At 40.4% G+C, this 21,359-nt stretch overlaps 1 protein-coding gene and 1 long non-coding RNA gene across 6 annotated transcripts in view; one reads left to right on the top strand and one right to left on the bottom strand.

Annotated features, from left to right (window-relative positions):
• LOC307019405 overlaps nt 1-21,359 on the top strand; it is a 199,230-nt gene that overhangs the window by 85,630 nt on the left and 92,241 nt on the right. The gene's annotated exons all lie outside the window — the stretch shown is intronic.
• Nucleotides 1-21,359, bottom strand: part of snx19a (sorting nexin 19a) — a 108,095-nt gene that overhangs the window by 62,404 nt on the left and 24,332 nt on the right. For all 5 annotated transcript variants that reach the window (XM_079647811.1, XM_079647816.1, XM_079647815.1 and 2 more), the window contains one exon: nt 18,093-18,153. The gene's annotated coding sequence lies outside the window, so the exon portion shown is untranslated. The remainder of the gene's footprint in view (nt 1-18,092; nt 18,154-21,359) is intronic.

Below are 21,359 nucleotides of genomic sequence, written 5' to 3'. Positions count from 1 at the left end.
CAGCAGCCACTTTTTCCTCTCTCCAAAATGGCTGAGGGCCGGGAGAAAGCAGCTATGAGAGGCAGAGAGGAAGAGAGGAAGAGAGGAGCTCCCCGTCCTGCTCCGGGAGGAATGGGCGATTCAGCATCTCTCCCTTCGGCTGCCTCTCCTCACTCATGCCCTTTGTCCCATTAGCCGTCTTTTAGCCCGGGCGAATGGAGTACAGCTGTGTTTTCGGTCCGTCAGTAACTGTACTCGGCCCACCATGCGACTGTAAACCAGAGTGGCTGGTACGCTCAGTGTCTCTCCCACATGCCCACGTCCTCATGCTCCACTTTGAGATATATATTGTCTTCCAGAAGCAATTTAGGACAAGTTTGTTCATTGTGTATTTTCTGTTACATATCAATTTTTGTTGAATAGTGCGATTATTTTCAGCAATGTTTGTCAAATTACCCATTTTATCAAATTACTATATTGCCTTGGCCATGCAGTACAGTATATTTGTATTTGTTCCATTCATGGTACGCACAACTTAATGGATAACAATTGTTTACGAAACATGTCTTTATAAACACAGCGTGGACCGAAAAGGAGCAGGGAGAATAAAATAATCTGATATTGCCTTTGCCATGCAGTACATAACGCCCTCACCTTTGAACTTATGTATACATTTATGAATAAGAAAGTGTAACATTAACGAGGGTTTACTTGTCTTCCTCGCAGTACTTAACCACATCGTGATATATATTGTCTTCCTGAAGCAATTTAGAACACGTTTGTTCATGGTAGATTTTCTGTTACATATCAATTTTGGGTTCAATAGTGCTTTTTTTCTTTGTATTATTTTCCCCAATGTGTGCCAACGTTATTAAATTACCCAGTTATTTTATGCCATTTTATCAAATCACTATATTGCCTCGGCTAAGCAGTACATAACGCCCTCACCTTTGACCTTATGTACACATTCATCTCTAAGAAAGTGTAATATTAACAAACTTGTCTTCCTTGCAGTACTTAACCTCAGCAAGACTTCTTACGGTAAACAGTTCTAGTAGTATTCAATAGTACTCGTCGGAGCATTTCTACCGGACTTTCTCAAGGTTCTCTCCGCGAGCCAAATCTATTCATCCTATCTTTGTTCCTGTGTGCCCTGAAAAGCTCTGCAGATTCAAGATGAGACCGAAGACTTCATGTAACTTCGAAACTCAAAGAAATCCAAGCAGAACGTTTTTTTGTAAAGTCGACACGTGATGGACATGAAAGGAGCGTATAGAGCAGTGTATTGCTAGAAGATTAATCAAACCCCCTTTTAAATAAAGAAATGTTCCAGCCGGGTAGGATCATTTTATGTGAGCCCATTCTGGTTTTTCCCATTAAAAGGACCCAGGGGTGGGGGAAATCCACTTCCGCACACTTGATCCTGTTGTTCTTTCTTAACAGCAAAAGGCTTTCTGTTTAATACAGTGGCGTTCTTGTTCCCGGTAGAGTATACAGATGTGGGTTTTCACTGTTTCACTCATTTACAAAATATTTCCAGCCTACATATGAGAAAATGAACCCAACGGTGAGGTAACCTGCACCAACGAGGCTCTTTTTCAGATTGTAAAGTAGCTTTTTTTGGGTTTTCACTGAAGCAGCATACCAGTAAGCAGCTGCCTTTCGAAAAAGTCCTCAAACAAGACATGATTACTGACACTGACGTCCGGAAGAACAATACGTTCATTTGTACGCAATTCATAAGCAGTTCAAATGACACAATAAGAGCAACATTTGCCATATTCATATCACCTTAACACACAGTCATCTATGTATACCAGCGTGTTGGTATTATGAAAGGACAAATGATGATGACTTCTGACATCCAGAAGAACAATACGTTAATTTGTACGCAATTCATAAGCAGTTCAAATGACACAATAAGCTGCAGCGTTCTCCATATTCATATCACCTTAACACACAGTCATCTATGTACACCAGCATGTTGGTATTATGAAAGGACAAATGTTTCGTTCGGGACATTGGGTGTCCTGGAGACTCGCTTTGCTCCAGCATGCCAATGGGCCGCTGTCTGCTCCATGGTCACCACTTGAATCTAAATGAACAGATTTGACTTTCAGGATATTGCCAAGAAACCCTGTCACAGTGCCGCCAGTGAAAAAAGGGCCTCTCCAAAACAGAAGGTTGGAAAAAAAAAAACAACAGAGAGCCCGGCATGGGCATAACCCCAAGCCTCAAACAAGGTAACCCCTTAAAGGCACCCTCAGAGCCTGGGAAAGTGGGGACGAGAGAGCAGGCTGCCAACAATGGGAAAACAATCATCGCTCCTTATTTTTTTAATATGACTTTAATATATTTGAAGGGGATCAAATGAATTGGCAGTCCAACAGAGGAAGTCAGGGCTGAGTAACAAAGAGTAATACTGGTTTTGATCGTCAGTTACTACTTTCTTATTGGGAAGCAACCGTTTACAATATAATAATAATATTTTGTGCTCAAAGCGCTTTACATTACATATTACATATTACATTTATTTCATTTGTATTTCTTCCGTTCATGGTACGTACAACTTAATGTATAACAATTGTTTACGAAACATGTCTTTATAAACACAGCATGGACCGAAAAGGAGCAGGGAGAAGAAAATAATCTGATATTGCCTTTACATAACGCCCTCTTCACCTTAGACCTTATGTACACATTTATCTATAAGAAAGTGTAATATTAACAAACTTGTCTTCCTTGCAGTACTTAACCTCAGCAAGACTTCTTACAGTAAACAGTTCTAGTAGTATTCAATAGTACTCGTCAGAGCATTTCTACCGGACTTTCTCAAGGTTCTCTCCGCGAGCCGAATCTATTCATCCTATCTTTGTTCCTGTGTGCCCTGAAAAGCTCAGCAGATTCAAGATGAGACCAAAGACTTCATGTAACTTCGAAACTCAAAGAAATCCAAGCAGAACGTTTTTTTTTAGACACGTGATGGACATGAAAGGACCGTATATAGAGCGTCCGCGCTAAAGCTGGAAGATTAATCAAACCCCCTTTTGTATTTGTTCCGTTCATGGTACGTAGAACTTAATGTAGAACAATTGTTTATAAACACAGCATTGACCGAAAAGGAGCAGGGAGAATAAAATAATCGGATATTACCTGCCCCTTTCTAAAAAAAACGAAATAAATAGAAATAGATGGTCTGTCCTTCATATATTCTCAGTCACAGCCAATCCTAACAGCATCGTAGGATAATAAGAGAGACACAAACACTTGCTACAAAAAATACTTATTTCCCCCTTGACAGTTATATATATATATATCAGACATGTAACACATCAATACTGTGGACAATACCCACAATTTAGGGTGGAGTGTCTCGCCGCCCCTATATTATGTAATCAGGATACACAAAAAGGTAACTGTACTTCCTCAGAGTAACATTACACACATCAGATTTAGTACATTTAAAAGAAATGGGGATTACTAGCAGGATTCAAAACACATTTTAAATAAAGATCAAAGGTAGACGTACTGCCTGAAATGGTTTTCATTAAGGCTACTTTCATTACACTTTGTTTTGAACACGTTTTTTGTAAATGCAGTAGGCGGACACCACATGTTTTTAACAGAAGTATTGTGTTTGCTTTTAATTAATGTATTCAGCTAAAGCAGCATTTATTAAACGACTTTGTGCCTGGACTATAATTTGAGATAACACACTTTTGATATTAAAGGTAGGGTAGGTAAGAATGGAGAAACCAGCTCGAGTGCCCAAGAATTTGAAAGTACGCAGGCGAAAAAAAATCTGCCCCTTCCTTCAGACTTCGTTACAGAGCCCCTCCTCCAACACACACGAACGCGCACATGACCAATGAGGGCACGAGATAAGTTTGTGCACAGATGGAAGGCTGACAGGCAGGTAGGCCATCCAGTTATTTTAGCCGGGCCGGCTCAGATGATTGGTCGTGATTTTTACAGAACCACGGCTTCCACTGATGAAATATTTGTATGTATTTATTTTTTGTCAAAGCATTTAATATATTCATTGCTATCAGGATGTTAAGAGCATTCCATGGAATATCACAACAAGTGTTTCTGAAGTGAATTACCTACCCCACCTTTAAATATCTTGGTTTCTTCTTTTTCTAAGGTCTGTTGCATATGAAGTAAAACATCCTATTCATTTGGTATTTATTTGCCAATATATTGATATAGGGGTAATCCAAAATGAACAGAAAGTAATCAGGTTACATTACTTTATATTTAGATTACATTTGTGTCTTACAGGTAACTAATGACTGTCACCAGACTACAGTATATATCCGATAAAATAAAAATGCTTTATATTTCTGTATCAAAAACTGTTATTATTTCCAAATTATGCATTCAGGATTTTGAAGTACTTTATGTACTTTGAGGTTCTCCTGGCTCGCATTTAAAACCCTCATCCTGAAGATTTTTCATTTAATTGGCATCTTTGTAATGACAAGTATACTTCAACTTGATTCATTCTGCCACTTTTAAAATCTTCAAAACAATAGTGGATTAATGAAATCTCCATTTGTAAATCAATCCATTTCGATCTATGAAGAAAATGTGCTTATAATAACATTAAAACGCTAGAGCAAGACTTACCTGTATATTATTTGCATATTCATAAATGAAGGATCGCATAGGCTAAAACCATGGATGTATAATAAGAACTGGATACAGCGTCGGAGGCGGGGTCTCGTTCTTTCCTATGAGAGCTGCTCATTGGCGCATGAGGACAAAATGGCCCAACTTTTGAGAGAGCGAAACGTCACAGATTACCCATCATGCCTAGCTGTCAGATCGGAAGAACCCGTATGTGCGCTCACAGAGCATGCGCCCCTTAAGCCCCGCCCCCGGAGCTCCCACTCTCGGTTCAGTAGAATGAATGGAGACAGAAACTAAATCTAGATTTGGCTTTTAGTGCATTTTACAACTTTAAGGACCGAATAAAGAAAATAGTTCCTACTCGGTAGTTTATTTAGTTTATTTACAGACGTCTCTTTCCCAATGTTAGTCAATGGGGAAAAGTCTTTCTGGGCCCAGTGACGTCACGGACTGACACGGAAATTGTGGTACCGCCTTTTGGACACAACGAATATTTTCCTCAGAGTCCGGCGCACTTCCTGGGGGCTTGGCTACAACTAGCTGCACTACTTTACCCTCTTGTCATAAGGTCTTAACTATTTATGTTCAGGATGTGATTCATTGGTACCAAGTGACTTTGGTCAGCTGGATATTTCCAAAGAAGCAGCGTGTCCAGTAATGTTCCTCTTTCAGAAGTGGTTCTCGTCTACTAGTACTTTACGTCATAGTTATTTTAAAACAAAACATGTACACTTATACTGATTGTTTTATTTATTTTGGAAAGGAGCAGGGAGAAGAACTTCTTATTTTAACTGCCCCTTCTTAAAGTGCCATAAAAAAGTAAAATAAAAGCAATATTCTTTCAGTCTCAGTTGCTTACAAATACTGCAACATAAAGCCAGAACACAATCTAAAGTCACCTTCATACTGTCTAATTACGCTTTCTTTATACATTTTCTTAAACATAAAAATGTTCTTACAGCTCTTTAAATCATTCGGCAAAGAATTCCACTTCTTTATGCCAAGAAACACACATCTGCTTTAAAGGAGTACGCGCACATTTGATTGAATGCATGTTCTATTATCTGAGGAACTTAAACCCACACTACCACCTCTGAGAAGTCACAAACAAAAAGGCTTAAAGGTCACCTATCATGCTATTTTTAGGCAATAGGTCTCAGATATATAAAAATATATAAAAAACATGTCTATGAAGTGTTTGCTCAAAATACCAAACAGATCACCCATTCTAGCCATGCCTCATATCCCTCTATTTCACTTCCTGTTTCAAAAGTGCTGATTTGGGGATTTAAAAAAAAGGTTAAAAAAAAAAAAGGAGGGGGTTGAGCTCATGCGGGACCCGGCAGCTACTGTCTAAACTAAATACTGCCGTGATGAAACGCCATATCATGGATTATCAAGGATTATTTATGAAACAGTTTGGAGCTCAAAGGCTTTCTCTCTTGCCGGTTATACCACAAGGTGAGTTCCTTTTTATTTCCTGCTTCTTCACACACATGCTCTCCAGTACAGGTTAGCTCTGAGTGTTAGCGATGCTAATGTAAACACCGAACATATTACGTCCAAAACAGTCGGGCATTGTTTCTGATAGCAACTTTCTGATCGGGCCGTGGGTCCACATTTCAGATATTACGTCATATCGGACGCAAATCTGGATCAGCTCCGTTGTATCCCCGTTTTTAGAGATTTGGGTGCTTAGGAAAAGAGAGAGGGTTTTATTTTCTGACGCTGCGTGAGTTCCCCGACACACCGGGGACACATTTATGTATAAATGACATCAACAAGTGCATTTTGCATGATAGGTCCCCTTTAATGTAGATACACAATGGCAAACAGTCCAACATGGAGTGGAAGGTTTAAATGTGGTATTATAATACTCCATCCCTCACTTCAAAATAAAGCAATACTTAATATTTATGCTTGGGATTGTTTTGGGGACTTCAATCATATATTCTGGGACCGCCCAAAGAGGCTGGAGTTCTGGGAAGATCTTCAAAAGGAGATCAAAGGTGCTGGTCATTACCTTCACTTTGGATCTTCATATACTTGGTATCTGCCCAGTCATATGACAGAGAGAAATGGGATTTCCTAACTGAGAATTCAGATTTTAATAGCAAAAGAAAAATGATAATCTTTTCCTGGCTGAGGCCCAAAGAGACAGGGTATAACAATGTTTGGTTGGATTACTAGAGTGCTATTTACCCCTCTTAATCTTTTAGTTTTTTTTTATTTATCTTATATATTTGATTTAGTTCACTGTATTTTGTGTTTTTTTTGGACAGGGCAGTTTTTGGAATATAAAACTTGTGAAAATTATTATTACCAATGATAATGTATGTCCTAAAAATGTCCAGAAAAGTAACGAATGAATGTATCCAGTGTACAATAAGTGTAATTATATGAGAATCTCCTCATGTTTTTAGTCTGAAAAAAAAGAATACGTTTAAAAAAAAGATGTCATGACATGCTTGGTAGTATTTGTAATCTGGGGGTGACGATCACATGACATTGCATAAATATTAAAAACCATCAATAATGATGCTTTAACAATATGACGGTACTCAATCTGCAGCTCAGAGAGCATGAACTCATGATCGTGAATTGTTAAGAACAGCTTATCAGTTTGTATGTAAGGTAAAGCCACTTGAAGCGATTGTACGGTTTGTCTAACAAAAGGCATTTTGTCTAAATGTTTCTGCTCACGACAGTAAAAAGCAGACACAAGGACAGTACCCATCTGTCTCCTAAAGACTCCGCTGGAACACAAAGAGAACAAATGTGTTGTTTATAAAATAAGGAGGGATTGTATAATGCCACAGGTGTAATGTAAGTTTCCATACTTGATTAACCTCACTGTGTACCCTCACAAACATTTACCTGCTTTCTCTTGCTGTTATGTTTGGAGATATATTACCATTACAATAGACAGAGGTGTATTTGTTCACAGTGTGAGAAGGCCTTCTTGTACATTTTATCCACATGTTCAGCCAACAGAATGAATGTCTTTGTCTGCACGCAGATTCTCCCATTGGTTGGGTTTTATATAGACATCTCTCCTTGGGCTGGTTGCCTCTTATATTTGCACATATATGTGTAAAAACAAAGTCTATACGGCCTCCCAATATTTGATTCAGATGCTGGTTCCTAACGTGAGAACAGAAGTGGGTAAAACAGCTTTTAAACACGCTGCCCCTTCTGCTTGGAATAATGTACAGAAGGAGCTGAAACTCTCAGATCTGATCACTATGGGGGAATTCAAATCCATCTTAAAGGACAGAGAACAAGAGACCATTGGTCGATGTGATTACTATATCCCATAATCGAAGTATTTGAAAATCGTGCCGGTTCTTAATGTTTTGCAATAGGTTTCTTTGTTCATATTGATTGGGTTAATGTGCCATTTCATTTGTGTTTTACGACCGCTGTATTCGTCTGCCTGTATTGTCTCGTGTTCATTTGTTTTAACTTTGTTCATGCTGCCCTCTTGGCCAGGTCGCTCTTGAAAAAAAGATTGTAATCTCAATGAGACTTTTACCTGGTTAAATAAAGGATATATATAATCTTTTATATAGCGCGATAAGAGATATATTGTCTTCACCACATGTACATCTTTGCTACTTGATGTCTCTTCTCCATTTTTGTCCTCTCCCTGCTTTCCTCGCAGCCATCTCTTGCAGTTGCTTGTCCCTCCTCTCGCTTCCCCCATCACATATTCTGCTCACGCACAACTGCGGCACCCTTTCTCCAGTCCTCCCCATTAATCCACACCACAGACATCTTGGCCCACTGTCTCGTCTCCCCTCTCGACGTGCACTCAGAGACTCTCGAAGTCTGGCCCATTTCAGCTGAGAGAGCCTGAGCATTTCTCACAGGCCATGAGGCCCAGTGCTGTACAGAAACAGCAGAATAAATCACCTTCTCCCTGCCTCTAAATACCACTGATTAGAAAACGTTAGGCGGCGTCCAATTCAAAGGTTATATCAGGATAAGTGGCGTCTGATTCTTACTCAAACAACACACACGGTATATAACCTTTACATTAAGCCATGTCGATATTTACTTTAAGTATTTGCAGGAAAAACTGCAGAAACTAACTCGGCTCGGCCTGTTTCCGACGACAGTGAGGACGCTGGCTTCGAGTCAGAAAACAACTTAATCTCTACCACTGGAGATAAAACGTAATCCTCAGCATGCTGTGCTTACTTTACAAGCTTTTGATTAGTGGAGATTAGCTTTTTTTTTTTTTTTTAAGTGAATTTTTTGGGATCGAGGATGAATCTATTGGCTTTTTTGCAATAAAAACATTTAAAAAAATATATTTGGAAATGCTTCTTTTTCATAAATAACATTTAATTTGATTGTGGATAACCGTTGAGTATTTCATATTGTGCAACATCCCTGAAGAACCCAGTTAAGATCTAAATGAAGAAATACGTTTACCTAAGTTTCCTCTTGACACTTTTACATGAATGAAAATGAATTATTTATTGAAATTATTTTGTTTTCCTATAACTTTTGAAATGTTACGGTGTATTTCCTCTGTTAACATTATTATAATCTTAATATGAAGTATTGATAGAACTTTTTTTTAGCATTACGTATAGTATTTCTTACGTTGCTGCAGTGTTTGACAACACACCAGTAAATGATCTTTATCAGAGACAGAGCACAAAGTGAAACTGTCCATTGTTTCTAAGATGCTCTCCATACGTTGTTGAGAAAGGAGCACAATGACATAGCAGGGGCAGGGCTGTAAGACGGAGACAAGATCTAATTACTGTATTAATTACTTAATTTCTATTCATCTGCAGGATCCACTGGCTTGCACTAATCACTTTAAGAATGCAGCCAAATGCTGAATATTAACACGTCTTCCATGACAGCCGTGTGGCTTGAGGAGGGGAAGCAGGAAGGAGATTTACAGGGAAATTAAAGCGACTAACGCCTTGAGACTTGCAAACGAAGCAGCTAGAAGGAACGGCATTTTTCTCTTTCTTTGACAGAGCACCTGTTCTTTACTTCTTTAATGCTGGCGGTGCACTGTAGACACATGCAAATGGATAAAAAACTGTATTTGCAGAGTGCAGAAAACCCTGGGTGGATCGTCAGTTTGCCCCCTCCATCTTCATTCTCTGAAATAAGGGCCCAAGTTAAATTGTACAGCGGCGCTTTGAAATTGCCCACAGCGCCTCATCAGCCACCCTCCTCTCTTGCCATTTCTTTCTTTCTCTCACCCTCCACTCCTCCTGCCATTTCAGACCCTTATTTCCCTGCCCTCCTTCCCCTCCTTCCACCCCCCCCCCCCCCGCCCCCCTCTCTCATTCATTCAGTTTAATTTTGAACTCTGCACTGGTAGACAGGCAGAGAGGGTATAGCTCCATGGTTACCTGGCACCAGGCCATCTCATTACACTGCCAATTGATTCTGGCCTGCCGCCATGTCCGCTTCCCCCCCCCCATCACCCCCCCCCCCCCCCCACCCTCTCTGCAACCCAGACTGTCTGCAGCAGATTTCAGAACACACAGGACGGAGAGAGGCAAACAGCTTCACTTACAGTACGTGCATCAAACTTAGCCGGCGTTTACGCTCCACTGCGCACATTAGCAGCACAAACAAATACCCGGTCACATAAATAGCACATGGAAAGCTTTCAAAACAAAACAGAAAGCAGTATATTTAATTACTCTTAAACCCCTAATTTGTATACTAGCCTATGTGACTGGCTAAAACACCAGATGAATATAATTAAAAAGGTAAAGATGAGAAAGAAACCGAGCAACGCATTCCAACAATTAGTTTTTTTTTACATTATTCATTGTCTATTAAATCTGTGTGTCGGAGATTAGATATGGATCCTATTAAGATCCATAATTGAATCATTAATTGAATTGTTCTCAGAAGACGTCCACAGTCCTCTCAATTCTTGTGGACGTGAATAAAATGGTTATTCGAGGATAAAGAGTTGAGTCGAATGACACCACAGACAATGATGCTGTACTCAAATATTTATAAAAAAACATAACACAAAACAAAAGAGAACACATGTTTGAATTGTGTTAGGAAACTGAATTTATTGTACTTATTTGCTCTACTCCTAAACATTAGCAGGGTTATATTGCACTCATGCCTTTATTTATATATTTATATGTGAATGAATAATTATTGATTTGAGTTCTTCAGATTTGAGTTCTTCAGACTCTTTTTAATCTGATTATGATTTCATGATTTATTTACAGGATAATGCCAAGCCAGCAACTCAAAGTCCGCCTCAACACCACAAACACTTCTATAAAACTAGACTATAAAACAAATGAAGCTTCCGTAAAGTCACCATCAATTTCTGAAGCGATCGTTTAGAGCACATGTGTCAAACTCAAAGCCCGGGGGCCAAATCAGGCCGATGGTGGATTTAATTTTGGCCCGCAGGATAATTTCTAATTACTATTTGATCTGGCCCGTCGGTATATTGCACGCACACCTTCACTCCATCCTGAGGGTCTCCTCAGCTCAGAGCCTGACCCCAAACATTGATGACCTTGCCCCCAAGATGAGATGCCAAGTATCTGCTTGAACTAGCATCACAGAGCAGCACACTGAGTTTAATGGATGTTTCCTTTTGCACTTTGTTTCTCACGACAACAGGGCATGTTTGTTTTTTCTTTGAGGGAATAGTTTTGTTGAAGCTGTTGTTGGCCTTTGGAAAAATGTAATCATAAGAAATTACTCTGGAAAAGCTGCAGATAGAGCCATAAGAAATGAATGCAACTGATTATTTAATGTTTAATGTTGTTTTTATAGGCAATAATTTAAGCTTTGTTAGTTCCAGGTTCAATATGTGCAATAAATTCATTTCAATACGTTTTGCATAAACATTGAACCAGTCCGGCCCTCGACTAGTACCTATTTTTTTATTTTGGCCCACTGTGTACTTGAGTTTGACACCCCTGCTTTAAAGCATGGATTTGGGTTTCTGTAACATTCACAGCTTTTTCCTTCAATATATTATTTTTCAATATATACGTAAAATACATTTTTTAGACTCCCACCAGTGACACTACGACAGTATTAATGCTAGTACATCTTTATTAAAGTTAAATGTTTTTTAAAAATCAATACAATCTTCAACAAATCCTCATCTGGAATTACAACTAGAGCTGCACGATATATCGTGTCGTGACGATAATCGTGATATGCGCATGCGCAATATTCACTTCGCAGGACGATTTTTGTATTTTTTCAATTTTTGTAGGACTTGCGATATTAAGTAGGCAAATTAACACGTCATGTTACAATTCTTTTGCTGCTTGCTACAAAAGAAAAACTTGCGCGGCTCTCATGTCAGGGGTACAGCAAACCACCAATCACAACCGAATCTCCAAAGCAAACGGACCCGGTGATTTAAGGTAAAAACACTGAATAAAGTAGTTTCATGTGTTTCTCCAGGGCAGTTCGGCGCTGCTAACCGAGGTAGCTCAGCTTGTTGCTCTGATAACTTAAGATCCAGACGTCTGTGACTAAAATCCCTCATTTGTATGTTGTGCCTCTACTGTGATATGTTTAAATGCTTTATATTAAAAAAGTACACCTCTTTTCACCCTCTGTCTGAAACCAGAGCCCAGTCTGTTCTGATCTGGCAAGCTGGCCGGCTCTGTTGTGATTGGTCAACTACTTAGAGATGTCCCGCCTCTTAGCCTTTCAGATACAATGTGTTGAAGCGCTAGCGAATAGAAGTGCAAGTCATTATGTTACAGGAGTAAACAAAATAATTCCAATTGAGGTGTTTCAGGGGGGGGGGACTTTGGGATCTTAGCCTTTGCGGACCATTGACATGCACAAAATCCTATATAACACACAACAGCATGACTCTTTAAATTGGCATGCAACTCACAGCCGCTATAAACCAAGCAGAGCCCTTACAGTGAGTTATAATAAAATCACTAGGGTCTGCTTCAAATAATTTGTGCAGCTTGGAGCCAAAGACGTCGGGATCGATGTTTAATGACTCATGTTGCCCTGTGAGACTCTCAGGCGGTGGCAGACAGAGTAGGGCGGGGTCACTGCGGAGACTTCATCTCACAGCATCTGTCTAGGTGTGATCGGACGCTCCGAGCTTACTCTCTCTTTTCCTCTGTGGCAGATGCCGGGGTCTTGGCCTCTGGTTCTTTAGGGATTTGAGAGGATCAGGAGTCATATGAGAGCATGTCTACTGTGCCTTCGATATCTCCATTTTCTGAAGACATTTTTTCGATTAACAGTGTATCAATAGTAGTTTTTGGATCAAAAGTCAGAGTGAATTTTGGTTTCAGAATATCCTGAATGTATTTGATGCATCTCTCCAACGGGCAGAGCAATGCAATATATACTAATAATAATACATTTTATTTCTATAGCGCTTTTCTTGAACCCAAAGACACTTAGATATATAGATATATGACACTGAAGCCTGAACTCACCTCATTTACACCACTGCTGATATTACTATGATAGATACTCAGATACTAAATGTATACTCGATATTGGATTTTAAAGGCACCATCTCTACTTCCGCATTCGGCTTCCCATTCACCTTTTAGCAAAGTGAAAAGGTCCAAGCCCAAATAAACTCTATATGCTATCATTATGTGAAATCTACTTATGTGAGTTGTCTGACAGATATATGTTAAGAATGAAGACACAACACGTACGGTCTTCATTCAAAGATTTGTAAAAATCATTCAAACACAACTGTACTGGAAGGCCATTTTAAAAAGGCTCAACTACAGGATATATATATTCAACAATAACCAAAGTATAAAATACCATAACGGCCCGTTCACACACAGGCATGAAAAAAATCTTGAAAAATCTTGATACTGGGCGTGTCTGAAGCTTGGCGATTTTTTGCGAGCAACGCGACCAACAACCAATCACATGAATCTCCCGGCCCCGACATTCAAAGCAATAGCAATGTTTAAACGAAGTAAACTGGATATAAAATCCCCAAACAGGCGAAAACCTACCAGTTTCACCCACTGTCTCTGCCACCTCCCTCCATGCCTGGTTCCTCCGGTTTGTATCCCGGTAAATAGTTCTGGTCGTAAAGAACCGGGTGATTTGCTACCGTAATATCTCGTTTGGAATATGAGGAAATGAACTGCGGTCTGGCTCTCCCAGCTTGCACGTGGTTTGATTGGCTAGCGCTTGCACTGGCGGGATTTGCATAAACGGGGTTTGATTGGCTGATGCCAGCTTCGAAAGCATCGGGAGCATCAAAAGTTGAACATTGCTCGACTTTTGATGCTCACGATGCTTGCAAAGCATTGCTCCGCTCCCCACAATGCAGTTCGGCGAAGATTACAAATCTTCTACGTCACCCCATTCAAGTGAATGGGCGAAGCTTTGAAAGATTTTTTTCATGCCTGTGTGTGGACGGGCCGCACTACAGGCATCAAAAAATCTTGAAGCTGGGCGTGTCTGAAGCTTGGCGATTTTTTGCGAGCAACGCGACCAACAACCAACACATGAATCTCCCGCCCCCGACATTCAAAGCAATAGCAATGTTAAAACGAAGTAAACTGGATATAAACTCTCCAAACAGGCGAAAAACCTACCAGTTTCACCCACTGTCTCTGCCACCTCCCTCCATGCCTGGTTCCTCCGGTTTGTATCCCGGTAAATAGTTCTGGTCGTAAAGAACCGGGTGATTTGCTACCGTAATATCTCGTTTGGAATATGAGGAAATAAACTGCGGTCTGGCTCTCCCAGCTTGCACGCGGTTTGATTGGCTGCGCTTGCACTGGCGGGATTTGCATAAACTGGATTTGATTGGCTGATGCCAAGCATCGAGCCTCAAAAGTTGAACATTGTTCAACTTTTGATGCCGATAGATGCTCGTGATGCTTGCAAAGCCATGCCATGCTCCCCACAATGCAGTTCGGCGAAGATTAAAAATCTTCTACGTCACCCCATTCAAGTGAATGGGCGAAGCGTTGAAAGCATTTTTCGATGCCTGTAGTGTAGACGGGCCGACGTACCTTTTCAGCTTTTTAAATAGCTTATTTGCCAGCAAGACAATATCCAGCTCCCTCCATGCATGCATTACTCACTAAACGGTACAGTATGCTAACTCTAATCAGTGCAAGAGTTTTTAGAGTGCTCCCCAGAACATCTGCAAATCAAACCTAATCAAAGGGTGCTCTTTTGTTCATTGTAGCGGGTTCAAGCACTTTATTTGGGATTCAACCTTGAGCAATTATTGGAACTGTCTAACGAAGGGGTCAGGATTTAGTGAAGCTTTTACAAAATAGGAGCAAATTATTTTGTACCACAATGTTCTTTGCTTTTACTAAAAGGCACCTGTTTTATCCTTTACTTTTACAGCTTTAGCCACATGTGAAATGCTAATTACTAGTGACAACTTTACTACATTACATTACTTGTTAGACGCTTTTATCCAAAGCAACTTACATACTCAATAGCAATTTGGGGTGAAGTGTCTCAGGGACACAACGACATGCTGACTACTACTAGTTCATCTTTGAAGAAATTAAACCACAACAAAAATACAAACACACGTTGCAGTATACAAGGTCAGTAACTGTGCCAATCATTGCCTTCTAACGTCAAAATGATGATGTACAGTATATCACCTCTGAAGCTATTAGTTAAACTGAAAAAGGAACGTCATCTGTCTGCTTCAGGACATGATCATCAATTTCATTCCAGTGTACCACTTTTACATCCATCCATCCATCCATCAAGCCACCCAGCCACCGATGTATTCATCTCAAAGCAGCATTCAACATGAATCCATCATTTATCCTCGTAACTTTCCTTATTTCAGCAGAAAATGTAATTTCATAAACCTGTTTCTCTGCCAAAGGACAAAACTCGGGACAAAAGCCAAGAGCTATTTGTTTTATTTATTGCTTATTGACCAGGTGCTGTTATTCAACCAAACACCTGCTTTCCAAAACTGTAGGAAGATGTTTGTTAGATAACTTGAGAAGATGTTTTTCTTTAGAATATACAAGTTACTTAATTTTTTGCATTTTTAAAGCAGTAATGGTGTTTCCCCAATAGATAACATCAATACTACATTTGATGAAAACGGTGGTGGTTACACCTTAGAGTTAATCAACAAGGAAAAGTCACGTAGAGATTTTTCCAGTGCGAGTCTGTCTCTGAAAACTAAGGGTTGGAGATGGGCCTCCCCGCTTTGAGGCCCCTTTCCTGTATATGCACACGGGTTGTTTGAGGACACAGTGAACCAGGCTACCCGATCTAGGGAAGGGGCCGTGCAGGGGGAGCAGTGACAGGACGGCCAAGTGGAAGAAACACTCATGGATTCCTAGGAGCTCAGGCTGCTGGCTCAATGCTAGATGGAGCAGAGAGTGGACGGGATTGGCTGAAGTGAAAGGAGAGGGAGGAGCCTGTTCCCCCGGCGGAGGGATAGATTTATGGAGCGAGAAGAAGAAAAAAAAATGGAGGTGGTGCTGAGTGCAGGGAGTGCAAGTGTCTGCCAGGGTAACAACTTCTTAAAGTAAAGTTAGAGAAGAGAGAAATCGCACTGTAAAGCATCTCTGTTATAGAATAGAAAGCCTATAACCGGAGAACTATTTGATCAACATATGTTATGTCACTTATTTTAAACTTCAGATTTTGCCTCGCAGAATTGCAGGTTTGCGTTTCCTTTTGACATCCCATCGCCCCCTCCCGCCCCTTCTCCATTTTCTCTCCCCTTGTTACCTTGTCTCCCCCTTTCCTGCGTTCCTCTCCTTCTGTTGCTCCCCTTTTCTGTGTGAGTGTGTCTGGGTCCTGCTGGAGAGGCTTTGTCTGTGAACACTGGAGCCCGGACCGACCCACGGGGGCCAGATCCATGAATACCCACACTGTGAGAGCCGCTCTTTCTCTTCACAGCACTTTCTCTACAGGAATGCCTGAGCAGTGAGGTAAGGAACGCGCGCACACGCCTGTCATGTGCGCACACACACACAAGCATAAAGTACGAGCACACACACACACACACACACACTTTCTCACTTTCTCTCCCGTACGCACACATACACCGCACTTTGCACACACACTGAGTGAGTCATGCAGCGATGAAAAGCCAGTGTTTTGTGTGTGAACCCTCTCACCCTGGACTCACATCCTGAGAGCCTTTCTCCTCCATCAGTCCCTGCCAAGCTCTCTCTCTAATTAAAGACCTTCGGGTCCAATAGCGTTGGGCCAGCTTCCCCCAGACCCTGCCCCATCCCCAGCTCACAGAGGTCCAGAGCAGAATCTATGAGGAATGTGAATGACTGCGGTGATTAACAACTTCTCAGGGTTTCTAATTCCACGGTTAATGGTGTGCTTGGCCGCGAGACACATGCCAGCTTTACAGAGAGGCTGGCCTAATAGATATAGACTTCAGGTGACACGGGGTAGTCTACAAGGGCATTTCAAATGATGTTTAAGTTTCTTGTTTTTAAATTAACCATATTACTAGAAGGAATAATACAATATTTTCCTTGAAACTAGTACAAAAAAAGTTTGTATGGAGTCTGTTCACATGCTAATTGGCCTACTGATAAATGCACAGTAATCAATTCTAAAGCAGCAGCAGTCCGCTACCTGTTTGACAAACGAAACGTCTTTGAGGCACGGGAACCATTTGTACTGACAGAATGTGTTTATAGTTAACTACTTAATTATTATTTGCCTTTGTTTTTCTTGCTATTCCGATTGTGTAATCATTTTTGTATCAACCACCAGCACACGCAATACACCGAGGCACACAGACTGTTCATGCTCAACCAGATTTTTTTTCCCCCCACAAATGGTTTTGATTTAGTAAAAAGAATCCCGACTTCTGTGCTTCACTCCTCTGAAAATGTGCTAAAAAGGAAAAATATTCGGACAAAAGGCATTCAGCAGAATCCTCTGGTATCACCGCATAACAATATAACAGCTGTAGATAACTATCAAGTCTGTTTCATGTCATAAATCCGCAGGAGTCTCTCTATCGAGCCGGTAACTTACCTGCATAGCTGACAGTCTCTAAAGCTTTTTGACAATACATCTCTAAATACCATTATAACATGAAAAGATGTCAGTTTGAAGCTTTCCATTTGATGTTGAATCAAATAATGACAGTTAAGGTGAAATATATTCAGTTCATCAAGACTTTGAACACTATATGTCCTCTCTTTCAGTTATTGAAGAACAGAAAATGTTTTGGCTGAGATTATTGCTGCAGGACCTGAGCGAAGGAGCAGCCAACAAGCCAAGCATGTGAGGGAGAGGACATCCATCTGTGTGCAAAGGGCTTCAACTGTGATTTCATTTGGATTGGTCTGTTCAAGTACTATATTAAGGGGCCGTATTTGTGCATCAACTTCATTTGCATAAACGTCTCAGTGAAGCGGAAAGCTTGAGCAACGGAGCAGCAAACAATTAAGGGCACTTTGTGATAGAACTTAATGTAATAATAACCAAGACAACAAAATAAATACCTTCAACTCCTTCATTATCTTTGGTGGGTCTTATTAGGATGTCACAACCCGGTATGCATCACTGTGGGAGACGAAAGAATAAACAAAGAAGACACAAAATGGTGGTTATAGGTGAGTAGATCAAAGAGTGACATTTATAGCATCAAAATGCACATCCTTTAAATCAGGGGTGTCAAACCCAAGGCCCGGGGGCCAAATCCGGCTCTCGACTTCATTTTATGAGGCCCCGCAAGAGCTTGCAAAGAATATAATATGTTTATTATACGATTACATGCCACTTTACAGAAGCAGGTTGCCCACATGTCCCACAATGCATCTCGTTTTGTGACATGCGCACTGAAGAGGCTTGCAATTATTTGCCCTGGACTTCTGCTTTCAGACGTAGTTAGTTACTAAGTTATTACCCTATCCGATAATAATCCAATTCAGAGGCAATAATGTAATATAATACATTATTTTATATATATTATATATTTATATAGTTACAACCGGCCCTTTGAGTGCAACCTTTATGCGGATGTGGCCCGCGATGAAATTGAGTTTGACACCCCTGCTTTAAATGGACACACAAACAAAACTACAGAGACATTTGTATCACAAATATTTTCCACAAAATGATGAATATTAAAAAGATAAAGAAGCTAAAGGAAAGCATGTTTGTGGAGACATTATGTCCTGAGCCGATATGTGGAATCCGGATTGGAGCCGATCCAGGTTTTTTATTTCATTTTGTATTGGTATTGGCAACATATACAGGTTCTATTTATTCTCCTGTTTGTTTGCTCAAGCAGGAAATGAACGGAGGTTAAATGAAGCCCATCTCAGCCGCACAGGTAAATAAATATTATGACGATTATATCATATTCCAAGAAACCTTCAAAGTAAGGGCCAGGTTATATTTCTTATTTTCTAATGCAGACCTGTTGAGCTGTCACACACATTTTAAATGCAGGTCAATGAGGGTAAAAAAATACCTTTATACATCTACTGTATATAACAAAATACCAGACCGGGCTTTAAGTACACTACAAAGTGACAGTTTATCAGAAGACTATAAGATTAAGGTCATCACGAGGGCTTCCCTAGTTCTATAGAGTCTTGACTTGGGGCTTTTCAGCCTCTCACAGTCAGTCGTAGCACTGAAGTTGTGCTTTTCCCAGCAGGCTGCCACCCCTCTGCCAACATTTGGATCGGCAAACCCAAGGATGCAGGCAAATAGTCAATTTTGCTCAGGAAGGTTCCTAACCGAAGGAATTTACCCAAAGGTACCTAAGTGGCTGCCATGATAAGAGCTGTATGCACTCTCTAAGGAAATGAGTTTATCTCCTTTAGCTTAGGATGCACTGGACTATCCTTTACGAAATGAAAAGGATAATGCGATCCCACAATACCTTGCAGCCGCAGCATTTAGCGTGACACAACATTCTGTCATTCGCGGAAACAACTCATTGTGACCAAGAAACGCAGACCATTGTATAATTGTTGCCGTAACTCGCCAAAGTGCGTATATGTATTAAACCTCCAACAGTGTGTTAACTGATGATCAAATAGAGTTATTATATAGTGTTTGCTGAGTTAGGTAGAGTATTATTTTTTAAAAATCAACATTTGAATGTGCACAGTGACAGATGTGTAGCAAGCAATGCATATATCGCACAAAGTTGTATTTGTTCAAAATATATGTTCATACAGTCGTAGTTCTCATGAGGATTAAAACATGTCAACAGGAGGGCGATTGCGACGATTTTTCTTTCACTGGAAATTGCAGTTTCCCCTCATAATTAAGACGCCTCATTTAAGTGCAGTCGGATTCTCTTAGCATAGCGGTTGTCTTTTCCGAGGTCCTGATGAATTCTCCTTAACATCTCTCATCAACCCCATGACGTTTTCCCCCGAGGGTAAGGAAAAGTGGTTAAGGAAAGACATTGAAAACCTCCCTTTCAGAAACGTGTGGGTGATGTCACAGACACTTCAAGTCTACGGTCCCGCCTTTCACCCTCCAAGCAGTTTTCATTAAAGGCATCGCTCTGTGGAAGCTGTGTTACCAAGTTATTTTAATAGACCACTATCGGAGCACTCCGGTTTGGAAAATACCGAACATTACACAGACATTAGCAGACTGTTACACACGTCTGCTGCAGAGGAGGAACAGGAGAGGCGATGGTCTGAATCTCTGAGGCGACAGTAATGAGTCTGAAAGAAGAGAGCCGCTGTCTGTACAGTCTAGCACAACAAACCAGTGGCAATTAAGTTTAGTAATGAGCCTTTCTCAGGCAATGACAGAAAGCTAGAACAAATTAAAATAAATGAAAGCTACCTGAATCCTGAGTGATATGAACAGTATAATATAAAGCATCTCACACTGGCTTTGTTTACTAAATAATAAATGGCATAGGATTTAATTTATTATTCAATTTTGACTGTGAGCTTCTGTTTCCGAATGACGTGTGTGTGTGTGTGTGTGTGTGTGTGTGTGTGTGTGTGTGTGTGTGTGTGTGTGTGTGTGTGTGTGTGTGTGTGTGTGTGTGTGTGTGTGTGTGTGTGTGTGTGTGTGTGTGTGTGTGTGTGTGTGTGTGTGTGTAACAGACTGCGGAGGCAATTAGTCAACTTAATGACGTCTCCTTCAGGTGATTATACTACATTTGGAGCCAAGATGGAGTCTGGAGAAGAACTCTTTCTACTTCTCTTTCCAACCAGCCCCGCTCTGTCTTTCAGGGTCTGTGGGGACGTGCTGACAGTTGTGTTGATTTAGTTTTTGGTGTTTCTTTTACAGTATTTGAATTGTGAATGTTAATGAAGTTATTTTCTGTTTGCTACCTTCCCAGTTTGGTTTGCATTGTGTTTTTGTTTTGTGGTTTTGGCGACCACCAAGCCAAACCTGGTTTCATCTATTTCTAATCACATTACAAATACACACCAAAGTCTTTATTTTCTGCAATCTGTCCCTGTGGCTGTTTGGGACTTAAGGGAAGATAAGTCCATTTCCTTTTGCTGCTACACCACCTTTAGTCATAGCTTTACGAGTCTCCTCCTCAATATGAATCATGTTTAGTTGTTTTTTTATCCGGTTAATAGTTTTTCCTTTGGCGGGACGGGAAATTATGGAGTTTTACGTCAGCTGTAATGTAATTCGGTGGTTCATTTGCTTGAGTAATGTTTTTGCAAACACTGGATAAGGAGATTTGATTTGATTTATATTAGATTTAACAAAGCTCAGGGGGAAGTTATCCGTTGAAAGTTTTTGACTTAAAAGATTCTGCCAAAAAA

This window comes from Notothenia rossii (genome assembly GCF_949606895.1).
Source record: "Notothenia rossii genome assembly, chromosome: 9".
NCBI lineage: Eukaryota > Metazoa > Chordata > Actinopteri > Perciformes > Nototheniidae > Notothenia > Notothenia rossii.
The sequence above is the reverse complement of the archived record's forward strand: the minus strand, read 5'-3'. Positions and strand labels throughout refer to the sequence as shown.